The 20,739-nt window shown below is 45.8% G+C and overlaps 1 long non-coding RNA gene across 2 annotated transcripts; it reads left to right on the top strand.

Annotated features, from left to right (window-relative positions):
• Nucleotides 1-1,172: 1,172 nt before the first annotated feature.
• LOC140531200 (uncharacterized) lies at nucleotides 1,173-20,166 on the top strand. Of its 2 annotated transcripts, XR_011976301.1 has the most exons (3): nucleotides 1,173-1,454; nucleotides 7,661-7,783; nucleotides 13,057-20,166. It is a non-coding gene; the product is annotated as an uncharacterized lncRNA (long non-coding RNA). The 2 variants fall into 2 exon arrangements; XR_011976300.1 differs by lacking the exon at nucleotides 1,173-1,454 and having other exon boundaries at nucleotides 6,556-7,783.
• The last annotated feature ends 573 nt before the right edge of the window (nucleotides 20,167-20,739 follow it).

Here is a 20,739-nt window from a genome sequence, read left to right on the forward strand (position 1 = left end):
CAGTTCTTTCCCATCTCCAGGAGTTTTCCTAGAGGTTTTTTCGGTGCTCTCACCCTACGCCTACCATTTTTCTAGGCTTAGCTCATCTTCCCCCCCTCCCGGAGGTGTCACATGGTCACCCCAACCCAGAATGATCACTCCCTTCTTTGAGATCCCACAGCACTTACTGTCTCTAGATGTGGCCTGATGGCACACTCGTTGTTGTTCTCCAGTTATTTTGTGGGCGTGAATCTCATCTCCTTAATCAGACTGTAAATTCCCAAGGAAAAGGTATTGGGAGTCTCCCAACACCTAGCGCTGGGCCAGCCACTTAGTAAGGACGAAGGCTGAGCAGATACACTGGCACAGTCCAACTTCAGCCCAGCCTCAGCCCAGGGATCCTGGGCTCTCTGAGGTCATCAGCTGGGCGGTTGATCTGCTTGTGCGTGATTAGAAGGTTGCCCCTAATAAGAGCCCTGGGCCTGGAGTCAGGAAAACCTGAGATCAGATCCAGCCTCAGATTTTTACTAGTTTTGTGACTCTGGCCAAGTCACTTAAACTGCCCACCTCAGAGATAATAATAGTACTTACCTCCCTGGGTCATTGTGAGGATCACATGACATGATCATTGTAAAGCATTGGCACAATGCCTGGCACATGGGAAGAGCTATAAAAATGTTAGCTCTTATTGTCATTCAGTCATTTCAGTCAGAGCCAACTCTTTGTGACCCCATTGGGGGTTTTCTTGGCAAAGACACTGGAGGGATTTGCCATTTCCTTCTCCAGCTCCTTTTACAGGTGAGGAAACTGAGGCCAACAGGGTGAAGTGACTTGCCCAGGGTCACACAGCTAGTAAGTATCTGAGATGATTTGAACTCAAGACATCTTCCTGACCCCAGGCCTGGCACTCTATCCACTGTGCCATCTTACCTGCCCCTATTAATCATACAAAGACAAAGACAAAAATACAATCCCTATTTTCCAAAGGCTTCTGTTCTGCTGACAGGCATACTGTATGGGTGTGTGTGTGTGTGTGTGTGTGTGTGTGTGTGTGTGTGTGTGTGTGTGTGTTCACTGGATCCAGATGGCTCTGGAGGAAGTGAGGCTGGTGACCTACACAGCCCTCCCTCACTCAAAAACAAAGTCAAGTGCAAGTCATGTCATCATTTCTCTGATGACGTGGTCTTCTTCGGCAACGAAGGACAAGCACAACAACAAAAACTTGTGTGCATGTGTATACATACACACATATAAGCATATATACATATATGTGTATATACATACATGTGTATGTGTGTATCCACTTGGCCTTGGTTTTGGATTCTCTTCCATTTGTAGGAGCACCTGCCTCCTGGAGTTATTGGAGATGAGACAAGATGGACAAAGTGTTTGGCAAACCTGAAAACAAAGTATAAAAGTTGGCCATAATTTTTTTCTAGAAACAACTATAAAGCTGTGATTTAACCTCTGCTAAGGTGAGTCAGGTAATAGGCTGAACTTATATCTAGCTTGTGCCTTAGTGTCCTATCCACCATCAAAGTAATGTGTATTCTCTAAATGGTCATGTGTGGTCACATGTGGTCATCGCAGACACACGGGGGAAAGGGGACAGAGCTCAGGAACTGGAGAAGAAACCCATCCTTTGGAGAGGTGGTATGGAAAAGCCCCCCTCCCCGCAAGCATTGGTGAGCTAGCCGGGCCTTTGTCATTGAAGGAACCTATTAGTTCTCAAGGGGACTCTGGGACCTCATGCTTGGAGGTAATTCACACCTCAGATGCTGGCCTGGGTCTCCTACAGGTAGATCATCTGAGGCCTGTTGGGAGTCCCAAGGCCTGGGCATGGGCCTACCTTCCTCTCTCCATGGCTAACTCCTGTCTTCTGCTCCCATATGAATGGAGATGCTATGTCTGTTTCAGAAAGGCAAGGCCAAGTCCTGAGCCCAGAGCCTCCCTGGTGACTTGAGGAGAGAATGGAAAAGCTGGGTGGGCTGTGGGGGAGGAGGTGAGCAAAATAGAAACAGAGAGGGGAAGAGGGGAGGGAGAAGGGAGGGAGGGAGAGAAGGAGGGGGGGGGGAGGGGGAGTGAGATTTCTTCCTTGAGAGTAATTACCTCCTGCTTATGCAAACCATTCTGAATCTTATTTATATCTCCTCAGTTTGGGAAACAATGCTGCTTTGCCAAGAGGGCTTGAATTTCAGTTGTTCTTAAATTTCTTCTTGAAAGCTCTTTGAAATTTTAATTGGGAGAAGCAGTGTAATTAGCTCCCTTGCAGCAAAGAAGCAAAGTCGCCTGCTCTCTAAGTAGAAACATTCATCCCTCCTAGATGGAAGAGCTCTCTGGTGAAATAAAGTCAGTCCCGGTGGGTGTCTGGGGCCAGGCTTTTCTGGCTTGCAGAAAGATAGTCCTCTGAGGAGCTCGAGTTGGCCTGTGGCCTCTGAAGTTTGAGCTCAATTAGCCACGGACTGGCTGAGAAACCCAGTTTCTTAAGTATGGGTAAGCTCTTTCAGGCCGGGGACCTGGGCCTTCTCTGTTTAAAGATGGCGGGGAGGAGTAAGAAGGGAGAGAAGGGTGTTGCTGTACCTTTCTATTTAGTGATTCAGTGAAGAAGGCCTTGTTCATGCCTAATTCATAGATTCTTCAACAGAGGAGTTCTGGGCCTTGTTGGCATCTCTGATAAGTTCAACAGAGGACATTCCCAAAGCCCTAGGCCAAGCTTGCCTTGAAGTTGTTCTGTAGCAGGGCCTGGGGTCCTTTTCTCACCCTTCTTTCTGTGCTGAATCCCAAGCTTCAATCAGATCTATAACAACCTTGGCTTGGGATGTTCCTCCATCTTCTACCGCACTTCCCTTCTCATTCCCTCTGTGAGTATCTTTTCCCCAAGTATACCATAAGCCTTCTGAGAACAGACCCCTCACTGAATGATCTCTTGATGACATTTCAGCCTCCTTCCTCAAATAGGAATCCTCACAGACAGAAGACCCTTGGAAACCATATTAGAGAAGAAAGAGACTGACATTTGAAGGTTATGATGCCCCTAGGAATGGTTTCCCTCCTGGGGTCATTGGGTCAATGAGATGGTGGCCCATGGGGACCTGGAGGAGCTTACAAGGGCCTGCCATCTTTGCTTCGCTCTTCTCGCCTCCATTTCTCTCATCACTTTATGGCTTTTACTACACATTCCAAGTAATTTCTCATTGCAGAGAAATGGGGAGCTGGAAGGAACAGAAAGGACTGTGCTTAGTAGCCCTGGAAATAAAAGAACTCCCGGGCTGGAAGGTAGCCTCCCCAGTCCTAGCTCCGACATATAGGATTCTCTTCCTTCCTCCCCACACCTGACCCCAACAGGAAATTGGGTTCCTAGAAAACTGGGGCTGGAAAAGGCCTTCGAGCTGGATAATTGTGATTGCTAACATTTTGTGATACACACAGAAGCTCTAGAGAGGCAGGCAGCCTGCACTGCTAGTCAGAAGGGCGTCTGATCTGGAGACACAGGCACCAAGTTCGATTTCTGGTTCTTCCACTCGCTGCCTGTGCACCAGTCTGGGACAAGCTACTTCACCCTCTGCATAATTTCCTAACCTGTAAAATGAGGGGATTGGATTAAACGCCTCCCACGGTCCCTTCCAATTCTGAATCTAAGGTCCTTTGTGAGATGCAAAGGGATTGGGGCCCCACGGAATGCTAGTGCTCATAAACATCGCCACGTTCTTAGCTAGATATGCACCTGCCCCACTCCAGTCCCAAGGGATAAGTCCAAGGTCACTGCTCAGTGCACCTGGCCAAGCTGAGTTTCCTGTTCCAGGTTCTTCTCATCCCAAACCCCAACTGAGCAAGGCCCAATCACCACCTCTAGCATGGAGAGAGGAAAAAGACACCCCATCTGTCCCCCTTTTTTCTCCTGTGCAGCTGGGTAGCACAGAGGACAGAGCCCTGTCCTGGAATCAAGAAGATCTCAGTCCAAATCTAGCTTCAGAGACTAGCTAGTTGTGTGACCCTAGGCGCTGACAACCTCTTTCAGCCTCACTTGCCTCATCTGCAAGACAGGGATAAATAACAGCTACGTCACAGAGGAGATGATTCTTGTGAAGCATTATATGAATTCTAGCTATTATTATCAGTCAGTCCACAAACACTGCTTAACTCTCTGCTGCGTACCAGGCTTGTTTGTACATCTAGGCCTTTTCCTGGTAATTTCAGTAACTGGACCTCATTCTCCAAGAGGATTCCTCAAGTCTCTCCTCCCTCCAGTCCATCCTCCCATCAGCTACCAAAGTGATTTCCCTAAAAGTACAGGTCTGGCCACATCACTCCCCTCCCCTACTCAGTAAACTCCAATGGCTCTCTATCACTTCCAGGTTCAAATGCAAAACCCTCTGTCTGGCCTTCAAAGCCCTTCATAACTTGCCTTCTCACCTCACCTCATCCCCAGCTCTCCAGTATTCTTTCTTCCATGATCCAGTGACGCCAGTCTCCTTGCTGTTTCTTGTACAAGACACTCCCATCTCCAGATTCCAGGCACTCACCGTCTGTCGTTCCTTCCCCCCATCTCTGCCTCCTGGCTGCCCTGGCTTCCTTCAAGTCCCAGCTAAAATGCCACCTTCTGCAAGAAGACCTTCCTGGCCTTCCTTAATGTTAGTGCCTCCCCCTCACCCAGGCTGCGAATCTCCAAGTCATCTTGTATTCACCTCATTTGTACGTAGTTGTTTGCGCGTTGTCTCCCCCATTAAGAGCAGAGATGGTCTTTTGTCTTTGTACTTGCAGTGCTTAGAACAATGCCTGGTACACACTAGGTTCCTAATTAATGCTTGCTGACTTGACTGTGTCTGACCTTGGGTAAGTCCATGTTCCAATCTGTCATAGTGTCTGGGACGCCCCTGCCTTGTACATGAAGCCCGTAGAAAAGCAAACTCAGGGTTGCTGTAAAAATAAAATGATACAACTTTGTGATCTCATGTTCACTTAAAAGACCATAGCTCACAGTCCTCCTCCCAAAGCAAGGCATTGAATGAAATAGCACAGTAAAAAAAATAGCAGGAGGACATTTTCCCCACAAGCCTGGGGTGTTCTCCAGTCTATACACACAGTCAGTAAGGAGTAGATAGATCTAAAGGACAGAAGTACCAGAGTGTACAGTTCCTCATCTGAAGAATGAGCTGGAGAAGGAAATGACAAACCACTCCAGCATCTTTTGCCAAGAAAACCCAGAAAAGAGACACGTGGAAATGAGTAAACAACAGTGACACTGCCAGAGTATGTGTGCAGGGAGCCCACCTGGCCAGGACACAGGCATGGAAGGCTCTGCATGCTGGGAAGTGTCCTGGTGCTGCTGTGGCTGGACCCTCTTCTCTGCTGGCCTTGTGTCTCCTGTGGTCTCTGCCAAGCTATACTGCACTGGTGATTGCTCGGTGAAGGTCTGTTTTTCTCACTAGTACTACTGGGAACATGGTGGTGGTGTTTCTTTTTGCTACCAGTTGTGGGCTTTGGCACACTTCATCAGAGGAGATGCCACCTTTTTCTCTTAAGAGAAGTGGGTTCTCAGCAGTACTCTTTTAGTTTAGAACCCAGTAGCTGAAGCTTTAGCTTGTTTTGTTGAGAGAGATGGACCCTTACACCTCCAGGGTAAAACTAGGAAGGAACCCTAGGTGGCTTTCTCTTCATAAGGAAAATGAGTATTTTAATTCCTGAAGTCTTAACTGTGTGCCATTTTTCTTTTTAGAGGGTCTTACCTTGAGGATCTTAGCACTTTTGGAACATAGACTAGTAGCCAGACGGCTAAATCTGTCCTAGAACCTCTCCAACTTGCAATATCTCTGTTCCTGGTTTGTATCTGACTTAGAATTAGAAATTCCTTATAGCTTCCATTTAACACCTTTTATGGACCTTGTGGCCAGCCAGATGAAACCTTGACTAGATATCACCTTTCACTGCAATCCTCTGTTCCAGTTATTGTGTATGTATATGTGATGGGCAACAAACTTATGGCTATGGGAATTGTGGGAGGGAGGTAGCAAGGCGCACCACTAAAGAACCCTCAAAAAGTGCTATATGAGTTTGAGGCAACTTGGTTTTCCCTCAATTCCCCAAATTTTCTGGGTTTCCCATGAAAATAAGTTGGGAGGGAGATAAGATTCCCCACCAACCCACCCCTCAAGAAAGTGCTGGTAGACATAATCTTCCATTTCCATCCTTTCTTCTAAATCCCTCCCTTTATTGTTATATGTGGTCAGCAACAATCCTCCCCAGCTTTGGGTCACCCTGGGGGGCCCTTTCCTAGCTCTGACTTCTCAGTCTTTTTGACCCTGCTTCCCTCAACTTAGTAACTCTAGCCTGACTTGGGTGGAGGAATTTGGGACTTTTCCTGTCTAAAGAATGGGAAGTTAGCCAGCAAGAGGCAAGCTCTTCTGTTTCTCTCCTCAGTGGGAAGCATCTCTGTCGCAAGAGGGTGGTGGCTCCTACCATGGAAGGGCCAGCTGTGAATCTTTCCCCCTCCCCTTAACCCTTTCCCTCTCTCTCCTTCCCATCTCCCCCCCATTCTCCCCCTCCCCCTCCTCCTCCCCCTCCCCCTCCCCCTCTGGCTTTTACTGCCTCCTCACATGTTTCCAATTCCCTCCAAGGCCTGTTGTCCCCCCTCCCCCACATTCTCATTTCCTCTCTCCTCCACGTTGCATGTGGAACTCGTTAGGGGGACCAGAGGAGTTTGTAACACAGGCACAACCAGGGGCTGCTCAGGGCTAGACTTAGGCTTATAACACCCAAATGGCAGGAGAGGCAGTACATTCACCTCACCTATACCTCAAGACACAGAAGCTAGGAGGGGAGAGAGGAGAAGGACCTCCCCACCAGCCCCTACCCTGGTCTAGAGGGCCCTCTGCAGTCTGCCGGCTCGAACCTCGACAAGGGGGCAGGACAGAAGGCAAATAGTGCTGCTGCCTCTCCCTGAAGGCTGGCATGCCAGGCAGCCTCTGCAATGAATAGCGACTCTTCTACATCTGGGATAGGGATGGGGTGGGGATGGCTGGTCAAAGCTGTAGCATCGAATTCTGGCTCCCTGAGAACTGAGTGACCAGCCTAGGGAAGACGCTCCAGGAAGGATGGGCCTTTCTCATAGACCAATAGGGCCCCTTCTTCTCTACCCTTCTGCTTGGCCAGCTCAGGGTGGTCCTGACGTGCCTAGATCCAGGACAGCCTTCCTGAATTCAGTTGATTAAAAAAAAAATAATCAACCAATCCACAGGCATCTGTTAAACACCGAATATGCCCCAGGCACTGGGCTAGGTTCAGGGGATATAAGTGCAAGAAATGAAACAATCCCTACTCCCAAGGTGCTTATGTTCTATGAAGAACCTGCTAAGTCTCAAATGCCATCTGCTAGGCACTGGGCATTCCCAACCCCTGCCTTTAAAAAAAAAAGGAGGCATTGGCAGCGTACACAAACAATGGTAATAATAACTTATGTACACACACACACACACACACACACACACACACAACTCTATGAAATAATTAGAATGCCACAGAAAGAGGCGAGAGAGACAAATTGCTCCAGACCAGGGGAGTCAAACTCAAACAGAAAGGGGGCGTTCCTGTGAGTCACATGTTCACTTGGGAAGTCACAGATTAACATTATCTACGTTGCACTGTACTTTTATTTATTTTGCTGAACATTTCCCATTGCACACAGTTTGAGGTGAGAAATGATAAGGACTTCATGGAGAAGGTGGCCTCTGACCCAGGCCTGGAATGATGAAGAGGAGGAAATCAATGATCGGAGAGATGAGAGCGTGGGCTTTCCAGGCACTGGACCGTAAGTGGTTGCTGGGGATGGTGGGGAAGCCTGAACCAAGACACAGAGGCAGGAGAGGGCAGACTGAGCCTAGGAAATAGTCCATTTGGGCTGGAAAGTGGATTTTGTGGAGGGGATTAGTGTGATATATGGTGGGAGGATAGGCCGGAACTAGATTCAGGAGGGTCTTTAATGAGAAAGTAAGGTATAAGTATGTTATCCTTAAGGTAATAGGGAATTACTATTGGTTTTTGAATAAAGGAGAGACATGGTCAGACTTGTCATTAAAAAGTATATTTGGGCAGTTGTCTGATAAAGCAGGCGTCCTTTTTAAAAATCAATGTGGCTTATTCAATTTAACATACACCTTCTCTAACCTCTACTTTCCCCACCCCCATCACTAACTGAGAAAGCTAGAAAAATAAAATCCCCTGTTACAAATATATAGTCAGACAAAACAAATTCCCAAATTATCTGTGCCCCCCCACCAAAACAAGGTCTCAGTCTGTACTCTGAGTCATTTACCTACTCTTAAGATGTAAGTAGCCAATTTTAGGAGTCCTCTGAAATCCTGATTGGTCACTGTGTTGATCAGAGATCCTAAGACTTTCCAAATGGATTGTCTCTATGATATTGTCACTGTACAAGTTGTTTTCCTGGTTGTACTCACTTCACCTTGCATCGGTTCATGTAAGTCTTCTCAGGCTTTTATGAAACCATACCCTTCATCATTTCTTACTCCATAATATACATGGACCTAGGCCATAACTTATTCAGCTGTTCCCCGATTGATGGGCTTCCCCTCAGTTTCCAATTCTTTGCTACCATGAAAAGAGCTGCTATAAATATTTTTCTACATAGAGGTCCTTTTCCTCTTTCTTTGATCTCTTTGGGTTATATACCTGGTAGTGATAGCACTGGGTCCAAGGGTATACACAGTTTAATAGCTTTTAGAGCATAGCTCCAAGTTGCTTTCCAGAATGTCCAGAATGGTTCACAGCTCCACCAATGGTGCATTAAGGTATCCTTCCCCCACTTATTTTTGTATACAGTATGAAATGTTGGTCTATATACAGTTCCTCCTAGACTACTTTCCAGTTTTCCCAACAATATTTGTCAAATAGTGAGTATTTGCTTCAGTAGCCAGTATCTTTGGGTTTATCAGACACTGGCTGCTGTGCTCATGTGCTTCCGTGTATTGTGTGCTTAGCCTGTTCCATTGATTTTTTGTTTTTATTATTTTTATTTTGTCTAATTTTAATTATTTTATTATTTTTATTTTTAATTCGATTTTATTTGTTCCAAGTTCTCTCCCTCTTATCTCAAACCGAGAAAAATAAAATCCATTACAATTTTGTACAGACATGCAGAACAAACTTCCATATTAGCCACGTTCCAAGGAGGAAAGAAAGTGAGAAAAAGAAGAAAATACATTTCAAACTACACTCAGAGTTTATCAGTTCTCTATCTGGAGGTAGATAATATGTTTCATCATTGAGTTCTTTGGAGCTGTGGTGGGTCATCATGTTGATCAGAGCTGCTAAGTCTTTCAGTTAATTATCTTTGCAATATTGCTGTTTCTGTGTAAATTGTTCTCCTGGTTATGCTTACTTCACTTGGCAACAGTTCATACAAATCTTCCTAGGTTTTTCTAAAACCATGTTCTTCATCATTTCTTACAGCACAGTACTATTCCTTTACATTCACATACTGTAACTTAGTTAGCTATTCCCCAAATGATGGATATCCCCTCAGTTTCCAATTCTTTGCTTCCCCAAAAACATCTACTATATGGATGTATAAGTGTGTGTGTGTGGCCTTTTTCTCTTTGATGTCTTTAGGGCACAAACCTAGTATTGGTCAAAGGGTACATACAGTTTAATAGCTTTTTGGGCTTAGTTCCACATTGCTTTCTAGGGTGCTTGGACTAGTTCACAGCTTCACCAACAGAGCAGTAATGTATTGCATTTGTAATGTACTTGTAATGTTTTCTCACATTCCCCCTACCATTTGTCATTTTCCACTTTGTCATCTTAGCCAATATGAAAGTAGGAGGTGGTACCTCAGAATGGTTTAACTTGCATTTCTCTAATTAATAGTGATTTAGAGCATTTTTCATATAGCTTTTAATAGCTTTGATGTCTTCCTCTGAAAACTACCTATTCATATCCATTGACTATTTATCAATTGGGAAATGACTCCTATCCTTGTAAATTTGATTCATTTCCCCAGATTGAAATCAAAGAAACTTGCTACAAAGATTCCCCCTGCCCCAGTTTCCTGCTTTTCTTCTAATTGTAGCTGCATTGGTTTTGTTTCTGCAAAATCTTTTTGATTTTAAGTAATCAAAATTACCCTTTTTAATTCTTGTGGATCTCTCTATCTCATTTGGTCATAAAGTCTTCCTTAATCCGTAGATCTGGCAGGTAATTTATTTCATGTTCCACTAATTTGCTTATGATATTGCTCTTTGTGTGTGTGTGTGTGTGTGTGTGTGTGTGTGTGTGTACACATTACCTAGTCTGTTCCACTGCTCAGCCTTTCTGTTTCTTACCCAGTTCCAGATTGTTCTGATGATGACAGCTTTGTAGCATAGTTGGGGACCTGGCCTCCATTCCTTTCCAATTTTTTCATTGATTCCTTTGATATTCTTGGCCTTTTGTTGTTCAAGAGGAATTATGATATTCTTTTCCTAGCTCTATGAAGTAATTCTTTGGTAATACGATTAGTATGGCACTGAATAAGTAAATTAATTTAGGTAGCATTGTCATTTTATTATATTAGCTTGGCCTACCCATGAGCTATTAATATTTCTCCAGTTATTTAGATCTGCTCTTATTTATATAAAGAGTGTTTTGTAATTGTGACCATATCCTGTGAATATCTTGGCAAGTAGTCTCCTAAGTCTTTTGGACTATTTGTAATTCAGTAGAATTTCACTTTCCATCTCTTTCTGCTGGTTTTTGTTGGTAGTACTATATACAGAAGTGTGATGATTTATGTGGATTTATTTTACGTCCTGAAACTTTGCTGAAGTTGTTCATTGTTTCGATTAGTTTTTTAATTGACTCTCCAAGGTTCCCTAAGGAAGCTATCACGTCATCCACAAGGAATGACCGTTTTGTTTCCTCATTTTCGCCTGTGCTTATCCTTTGATTTCTTTTTCTTGTCTTACTGCTCAAGCTGTCTATTTCCTAGCCAGTATCTAATTGTTTGATGATTACTGCTTGAGATCTGGGACTGCTGGGCCCTTTTCCTTTCCACTTTTCTTCATTATTTCCCTTGAGATCCTTGACCTTTTGTTCCTCCAGATGAATTTCATTATATTTTTTTCTAGCTTCATAAAGTAATTCTTTCATAATATGACTGGTATGGTATGAATAAGCACATTAATTTGGGTCTATTCTCATTTTTATTACATTGGCCTGGCCTATCCATGAACTATTAATATTTCTCCAGCTATTTAGATCTGTATTTATTTGTCTGAAAAATATTTTGTGATTGTTTTCACAAAGTTCCTCCTGGCAGGTAGACTTCTCAGCACTCCATACTGTCTATAGTTATTTTCAATGGGATTTCTCTTTCTGCTGGACTTTGCTGGCAATATACAGAAATCATGATCTTTGGGAGTTTATTACATATCCTGCAACTTTGCTAAAATGGTTCATTGTTTCCATTAGCTTTTTGGTGAACTTTCTAGGATTCTCTATACAACCCATCATATTACTTGCAAAAGTAATGGTTTTGTTTCCTCTTTGACCATGTTTGTTCCTTCAGTTTCTTGTTCTTGTCTTATTACTATAGTTGGCATTTCTAGCATTGCACTGAATAGCAATGGTGATAATGGATATCCTTGCTTTAGCACGGAAAGTCCTCTCATTTATCCCCATTACAGATAGGAATGGGTTTCTTAACTTTTCTTGTGTCATGGACTCCCTTGGCAATCTACTAAAGCCTATGGACCCCTTCTCAGAATAATGGTGTGTTGCCTCTACTCATAATTGAAGGAAATGCTAAATTATAGTTAGAGGTTTGTAAAAGAAAGACGTATTTCTTTTTCTATTCAAGTTCATGGACCCCCTAAAATCTATCCTCAGGTTAAGAACCCTTGGGTTAGAGAGGCAAGACCAAAGGAGAGACCAGTTAGGAGACTGTTACAATAGCCAAAGCAACAGATAATGAGGGCCGGAACTAGGATGGTGTCAGTGTGAGTGGACAGAATGGGAATGATAAGAGAGATGTTGTCCATGTAGAATTAACAGAATTAAGCAACTGATTAGATATGGGGGATAGGGGAGAGAGAAGGGTCAAGGATGACTCTGAGTGACCAGAAGGACTCCCAGTGACTGCAAGGATGATGATGCCATCCACACAAACGGAACTTTGTAGAAGAGGGTTTGGGGACAAGGTTACAAATTCTATTTTGGACATGTTGATTTGAGCTGCTAGCAAAACATCTAAAAAAAAGGTTCACCAGACAGTTAGTAGGCTGGAGCTCAAGAGAGAGATTAGGACTGGATTTATAGAGGTGAGAATCATCTACTTAGACATGTTGGATCCAATGGGGGCAGGTGAGATCACCAAGGGAGAGAGTATAGAAGAAGTAAAAAAGGTTCAAGATAGAGTCTTGGAAGACATCCCTAGTGAGGAGACAAAAGGTGGATGGCAATCCAGCAAAGGATTCTAAGTAGTCAGATAAGTAGGACAACAAAGAGAGAGAGAGAGAGAGAGCAGTGTCATGGAAGCCAAGGAAAGAAGGAATTCCAAGAGAAAAGTCAATAGGAAGGGTGAAGATTGAGGAAAGCATTTTAGAAGTTACTGGTGACCATGGAATTACATTTTAGCAGAGTAGGGCAGCCAGGTGGTACAGTGGATAGAGTACCAGACCTGGAGTCAGGAAGTCTCATCCTCCTGAGTTCAAATCTGGCCTGAGACACTTTCTAGCTGTGTGATCCTGGGCAAGTCACTTAACTCTGTTTGCATCAGTTCTTCATCTATAAAACGAGCTGGAGAAGGAAATGGCAAACCACTCCAGTATCTTTGCCAAGAAAACCCCAAATGGGGTCACAAAGGGTTGGGTATAACTGAAAAACAACTGAACTAAAGTGGAGTGCTAGAGTCAGAAGCTTGATTGCAAAGAATGGGTGGAGAGGAAATAGAGACAGGAAGTAAACATGTTTCAGGGACAATTTCTAGAAGCTTAGCAACAAAAGAGAAGAGGGACGTTGGGTGATTACTTGAGGGAGAAGCGTGAGGCCAACAGAGGGTTTTTTGTTTGTTTATTTGTTTTTTAGGATACCCAAACCTGAGCAGATGTAGACAGTGATGCAATAGAACAAAGGAAAGAGGGAGATTGTGAATGAGAGGACTGATGAGTGGAGCAAATTTCTGGGGGAGACCAAGAACCATGGGCAGCTCCGGTAAAAGGAGATTCACTTCATCTTCATAAGTACTGGAGGAAGGGGTGAGGGAATGAAAGTACAAATGAGTGAATGAATGGTATTTCCAATAAAACCGCCAATCCCTGACCATAGTGTCCTGGCTACTTCTGGGGTAACCTGTTTGTATCTGCCTTCAGAAACCTTCCTGACTCCCACACAGAACAAAGGGACCATCTCAGAGCAAGACCATTTCTCTAGCTCACTGACTCCTAATGGCAGGTGTTCCTGCTTCCAAGAAGGCCCAGCTTCACCCAGAGAGCAGAAGTCAGCAGCAACATCAAACTTGTATTTCCCATCTGCAATCAGGGCCCCCTGCTCATCTCTGAGTGGGAGATACAGAGGGAGAGCCTGGATACAGACCCAAAGCAGATGACTGGCAGTGTGTGGCATCTCATCTAATTGAAGGAGCAGAGCAGATACGTGGAGCTGTGAGACCCCTTTGGACTGGAGCAGTCTGGGAGGGCTTCCTGGAGGAAGGGAGGACTGGAAGATGGGGTAGGACTTGGATGGTGGAGGAAAGGAGAAACCATGTCCAGAGAAGAGAGACTGGTGTGTGCCCGGGGCTGAAGGTGGAAATGTATTGACTATGACAACTAGGTGGCACAGGGGAGAGAATGCTGGGCTTGGAGTCAGAGACCAGAGATCAAATCTGGCCTCAGACACGTATCTGTGTGATCCTAGGCAAGTCACTTAATCTCTGTCTGCCTCAGTTTCCTCAACTGTAAAATGGGGGTAATAGCCCCCACCTCCCAGGGTCATCCTCAAGAATCAATAAGATCATGTTTGTGAAGCATTTAGTGCAGTACCTGGCGTATAATAGGTGCTTAATAAATGCCCGCTCCTTTCCTCCCTGACATAGGTTCCAGTTCTGGTGACCTGTGTAATCACCAACATTTACGTGGGGCTTCCAGATTTGTGAGGTATTTTGTCCATGCTTTCTCATTGATCCTTATAATAACCTGAGGAGGTAGGTATTGTTATTGTCACCATTTTACAGATAAGGAAACTGAGACGGAGAGAGGTTAAGTAATTTCCACAGGGTCACACAGCTGGTGTCTGAAGAAGGATTTCATGCTTCCCCACCTCAGATTCCCTGTCTGTAGAATGAGAAGACTGGGCTGCATGGCCTCTTGAGGTCTCCGGAAGGGTGAGTTAGAACTCAAGCCCAGGTCTCCTGACCTCCCTGCCCCAGCCTAACGTTCTTTTCCAGTGCAGTGCTCTACTCAGAGGAGAAAGGAAGCCATCAGAAGCTCTGGAGTTGAGGGTGGAGATGGAAAACCTCAGGGCAACAGGGTCACACTGGGAGGGTGACATTTTTCATTGTAACCTTAACCATCCTGACCCACACTGACCAGAGTCAAATCTCCAGTGCCCCTGGCTTCAGGACTTGCTTACCTCCCATGATGTCAGCTGGGCCTGAGCCAGGAGCCTGCTCTGGGTACTGGGTGAGGCCTGGGGATTAAGGCCCCCCTTTCCTTGATAAGTAGCCTTACTGGTCAAGCCAGGGCTTCCCTGCCAGGATGGGGCAACCTCTGGCCTCAGGTACAAAAGGGCTGCCCCAATGGTCCTGCTTTCCTGCTGATGGTACCCTGATAACTGACACGGCCGTGCAGAGTCACTGCCCTGTCCACTGTTGGACCCTCAACTGGTGCTGTCCTCCCTAGCACTGGGGAGGATTGAGGCTAGGCCAGTCTGGAGTCCCCAGGCCACCTTGATCCATTCTGTGGTGTGCCAGGAGAGTGAAAACTGGGTCATTAAAATAAAAGCTTGCCGTAGCCTTCCCCTCCTCTAAAAATATGCATTCATGCATTTGTTCATCCATCCATCCATTGGTTTATTCACTCATTTCTTAACTCATTTATTCATGTACTATTTCATCCGTTCACTAGGTCATTCCTTCATCCGTTCATTAGATCATTCATTTGTTGGTTCGTTCATTCTTTCATTGGTCGATTCATTCACTCATTCACTTATTCATTCATTCATTCTTTAGTTGATTCAATCATTGGTTCATTCATCGGTTCATCATTCATTCATGGGATCTTTGGTTGGTTCGTTAGTTTGTGGAATTGTTCAACCATAAGTATTTTTTGAGTCTACAAGTCGCTTGGCCAGAGTCTTGGGGGAGTATGGGAAAAGGAGACATGGCGGCCTTCCAGAAGGCTGAAGCTGAAATGAACAGATTCTGGGTCAGAGGAGCAAAACTGAGCTGCTGGAGTGGTCTGTCTGCACTACTTCAGTGCCTTGGTGTAGTGAACAGCCTGAGTGGCAAGCCCTGAGCCTTGTCCCCATTTCTCAAACAAGCTAAACCCCACTCTCCCCCCGCCATGAAATCTTCATTACAGATATCCTCTCTTTGGGGCATCTTCCCACTCATCTGCAGTTCAGTCTAAATGGTGCTAGCACAGTGTTGGCTTGTCCTGTGATTATGGGTCTGATCCAGGTAGGGAAGGGTTAACTGTTCTCTATACTAAACTGAGCCCTAACCTGGACAGAGACAGAGCCCCTAACCCCAGCCCTAAAATACATTCTGAGCCTGGGCTGCTCTTTGGAGTGCATGAGCAAAGGACCAAGACCTTGGGAGACATGGGATTGAATGAAGAGGGGGGAGAAGGCTGGAAAGGATATTGGAAGGTGACTGGAAGCTAGCTGTCCAGATTCATTTGTGAGTGACACTGTGACTGTTAGTAGCTGCTCCCCTACACGCCCATGCCCTCATTCCCAGGCCTCTGTATATCTAGGATCACTTGGGTTGTCACCTGATGATAAGACTGAGTGAGACAGGATGCCCCAGGCCTTCTGTGGGTGACTCAGGCATCCCCAGACTGGGGCTTGCCTATTTCTCAGCATCATTTCTTCTTTGTCACAGCCTTAGCCATCCAAGGAAGAGGATTCTTGACAAACAGGGCCATGGGGATGGTAGACAGGGAGGCATCAACAGACCAACAAACAGACGGCCTGGTGGAGTGGCCCTCAAGTCCTGGCAGAGACATGCTTGACTTGTGGGGCAGATCCTCAGAAAGGCCTTCCCCCACCTACAGATGCTAAGAGCCCATCCCAGTATCCTGGGAATCCCTGAATGCCTCCTAGTGCTCTTCCCCAGAGTTGGAGGAGGAATACGTTTGGTCTCCAGTTCTCTGGATCTGAAGAGAACTGAACTGATCTGTCAAACACATTCCCAGACTCCAGGATCTAGGGAGGAACCTATCCCCTGCCCCAAGTGGGACTTCCTCTCCTAAGGGGTTATTTTTAGAGCTAGGGCCCAGAGGGACTAAATGGTTTGCCTAAAGTCCCAGAGAACTTTAGACAGAGGAGCGAGAGGAGAGCGTGATTCTCCAAACTCCCCTGTCCACTTGTTTCTGGCACCTCCATCTCAGCCCTCTGGAAGGTTGCTGTCTGGCTGGGAGGTGGGATTCACAACCAGCTCCCCTAGACCTTCCTTCTCTGTCATTCAAGTGGCCCCATTCCCAAAGAGAGAGAAAAGACCTTAGAGGTCAGATGGTTCAACCCTCTTGCTTTACGGATGAAAAAGCTGAAGCATAGGGATGTAAGGGATTTGCCCAAGGTCACACAGGTATTCGATGGCACAGCTGGGATTGGAAGTCCAATGATTTGGATCCAAACCCAACTCTCTACCTCAGTACACCCCTGACCCACCCTCAGCATGGAGCAGGACCCACACCTGGGTGAAAGTGGCCTCTCAGGTTCAGCCCTCTCCAACCCCACCCCTTTTTCTGGGAAAGGTGATTGTGGGTGGAGAGGGAGCTGAGACTGAAGCCTTTGGGGAGCTCCACCTCCAAAAGGCAGGAAACCCAGAGTGGGAAGGGAGAGTAGGTGAATTGGATCTTATCTGACTCGTCCTGATGCCTGTCTTTACTCCCCCCACCCTACCCACCCCCTCTACCCTGGGCTGTATCAGGGGTCCCTCCCCCCACTCACCCAGAGGAGGGGCAGCCAACAGTTGGGGTGACGGAAGCTAAAAGAGACTTCATTATTTTACATATGGAGAAAGTGAGGCCAAGAGAAGAAAAAGAATTGTCCAAAAAGTCTCAGTGAATATAGCCCAGTTGGAATTTACACCCAAAGTTTCTAACTCCTGAGCCCTTCCCATTCCACCAGACCAAGAAGAGTATGGGAAGGCCTGGATAGGGTGCTGGGGATCTGTGGCCCTGCAGGGTCCCAAAAGGCAGAACCGGAGCCAGTGGATGCAGGTTAGAGGGAGATGGATCTGGGTCCAATATAAGAAAGAACTTGTCAACAATTGAATGTCCAGTGCTAGAATTCATTGCCTTGGGAGGTCATGAGGTCCTCATCCCTGGGCTAATGATGATAGCAACTCAGGTTTACTGAAGCGCTTTCCTCACAAAACTTTGGCGAGGTAGAGTGCAAGTTTTATTATCCCACTTTACAGACGAGCAAACTAAGACTCGGAGAAAATCAATGACTCATCCAGGGTCGTACACCTTTCGTTGACTCGGTGATTTCAAAGCTGTCTTCCGTTTTTTTCCATGCTGGATGTTTAGGTCAGCTGGCAGAACCCAGGCTCCATCCCACGTTTCCTGGCTTCAAACTCTTTGCTGCTTTTGCTATAGCAAACTGCCTCACAGAGTCTCCTGCATAGTCACCTTGCTATGTTATGTCCCCTTGGACAAGCCCCTTTTCCCTCCCCCCTGACCATCCAAGAGAAGTTCTGTTCTGTGGGACTCACCAAGGTGAGGATCAAGTGAGGCTTTGCTTTGGAGAGGGCTTTGGGAACCAGATGTCAAGGAAGTTCATGGACCTAAGGAGACCCTGACAGGAGTCCGTGCTTCCCATCTGGACTCCTCTTCTGGGGCCTCCCCCATGGTTGTCCCCTTCTGCTGGCCCCTCAGAACCAGACCCTAAGCTGGGAGGGCTCCCGGAGGCCATCAGGAGAGCAACTCATACCTGCACCACCAAGTGGGTGAGGTTGACCATTCAGGCCCTGCTGGAAGACCTCAAGTAACAGAGAATTAACTCTCTCCCTCCCAAAGCTGCCCATCCCACTCGGGGTCATGCTATTGTGCAATGAGCCCAAGTCAGCCTCTCTAGTCTGCTTGAGACATCCATGCATACACACACACACACACCATACACACCATACACACGCACGCACACATACACCATACACACACACACACGCACACACACATACCATACACACACACCATACACATGCACACACACACCATACACATACACACACACCATACACACACCACACACACACCATACACACACACACCATACACACGCACACCATACACACACACACCATACACATGCACACACACACACACCATGCACATACACACACCATACACACACACAACCATACACACACATGCACGCACACACACATACCATACACACACCATACACATGCACACACACACCATGCATACGCACGCACACATACACCATACACACGCACGCACACACACCATACACACGCACACACACACACCATACACACACACCATGCACATACATACACCATACACACACCACACACACACCATACACACGCACACCATACACACACACCATACACATGCACACACACACACACCATGCATATACACACACCATACACACACACAACCATACACACACATCATACACACACACATACCATACACGCACACCATACATACACGTACACACACACACACACACACACACCATACACACCCCAAGCAGAAAAAAGGCTACTCTGTTATCTAAGCTACAGCCTTTCAAACACTCCCATCATTCCCCTCCTCTTTTATTTTTTCTCCAGGATAGACATTCCCCAGTTCTTTCGACCCGTGATCACATGGCATGGTCTCAGGTGCCCTTCACCATCCTCGCCACCCTTCCCTGGGTGCACTCTAGCTTGTCAGTGTTCTTCCTAAAATAGCGTTCCCAGAACAGAAGACAATCCTCCAGGTGAGGTCAGACCAGGGAAGGGAGCATGGATCATCCATCACCTCAGATGCTCTAAATCTCCTCCTCTCAATGCAGCCAAGATCACACTAGCTTCTCTGGCAGCCACATTAAACTTGTGGTTCACTGAGAAATAACTCCAGATCTTTTCTTTATGGACCACTGTTTAGCTATGCTTTTTCCATTCTGAATTTGTATAATTGCTTTTTTTTTTTTTTAATTCAAACATTAAGTCAGTCATGTCCGTCTCTTTGGGACCACCCCTCTGCCCCCTTTGAGGTTTTCTTGGCAGAGATACTGGAGTAGTTTGCCATTCTCTTCTCTAACTCTTTTTACAAATGAGCAAACTGAGACAAACAGGATTAAGTGACTTACTCAAGGTCACACAGCTAGTGTCTGAGGCCAGATTGGAACCCAGGTCTTCCTGATTCCAAGCTGGGCTCTCTATCCACTGTGCCACAAGCATAGGATTTTATATTTTCCCTCTATTAAACTGAATCTTATTGGTTTGGTCTATCATCCATTCTCTGGATCCTAACTGGACTATTCAACATGTTAGCATCTCTCTCAGCTTAGCATCTCCAACAGGTTTGCTAAGCAGGTTGGCAATGCTTCTGTTCAAGGAAAGATCCTTGGAGCACCCCATGCCTACACACCTCTCTCCAAGTTCATGGGAGCACAGATGAAGCATTGGAAGGGTCTTAGAGGTCATTTAATCCAACCTCTTCATTTTACATGAGAAAACTGAGATCCACAGAGGTCAGATCATTTGGCCAAGGTCACACAGAGCCAATATTCAAATTCCAGAGTGGACACCAGTATGTTGATGATTACTCTTTGGTCCATTTCTGAATAGATCTGAAATGCGCTGTCCGCTAGCCCACGTCTCTTCTTTGCATCCATGTGGACCGCACAAGAAACTGTCAAGTGCTTCACCGAAACTGTAGTAACAGCTAAAAGTATACATATGTAGTATATACGCATATATATTAAATATGACTTTAAGTATTTGCAACATGCATTACTTATGTCTTCTGTGTTATGGTTCACAACAACTCCCTGGGGGAGGTATTTCAGTTATCTCAGTTTGACACATGAGGAAACTGGAGCAAAAGTACTGAAGTGCCCTTCCCACAGTCACAAAGTTGATAAAATCAGGAATGGGATTTTTTTTTTTTGAGAACTCAGTCTCCCCTGCTGGCTCCAGCTGGAAATGTAAGTGGCCAATCTTGTGCAGCCATCAAAATGCTGGTTGGTTACAGGAGTTCTGTTTTGTCCATTTTCCTGCCCCAGTTTGCCTCTCTGTAGGCAACCTGTTGGCCCTCCACTAGCAGGGGCTCATTATGTCAGTGCTGAACCTATAATGGACAGCCAGTGGGTTTTACCCCTACTGCAGCTCAGAGCTCCTAAGCTGAAGCAATCCGCCAACCTCAGCCTCTGCCAGTGGCAGGGATAGGATGTTAGCCCAAGTCTTCCTAATTCCATTTCTAGGGTTCTGTCAGGTATTACATGATGTTTCTCATGGTGTTCCTCTGATCTACCGAACTAATGACATTCCCTTCAGTTCTCATCTGTTTGAGGGGGAACAGT

Source organism: Notamacropus eugenii, chromosome 1 (assembly GCF_028372415.1).
Source record: "Notamacropus eugenii isolate mMacEug1 chromosome 1, mMacEug1.pri_v2, whole genome shotgun sequence".
Taxonomy (NCBI): Eukaryota; Metazoa; Chordata; class Mammalia; order Diprotodontia; family Macropodidae; genus Notamacropus; species Notamacropus eugenii.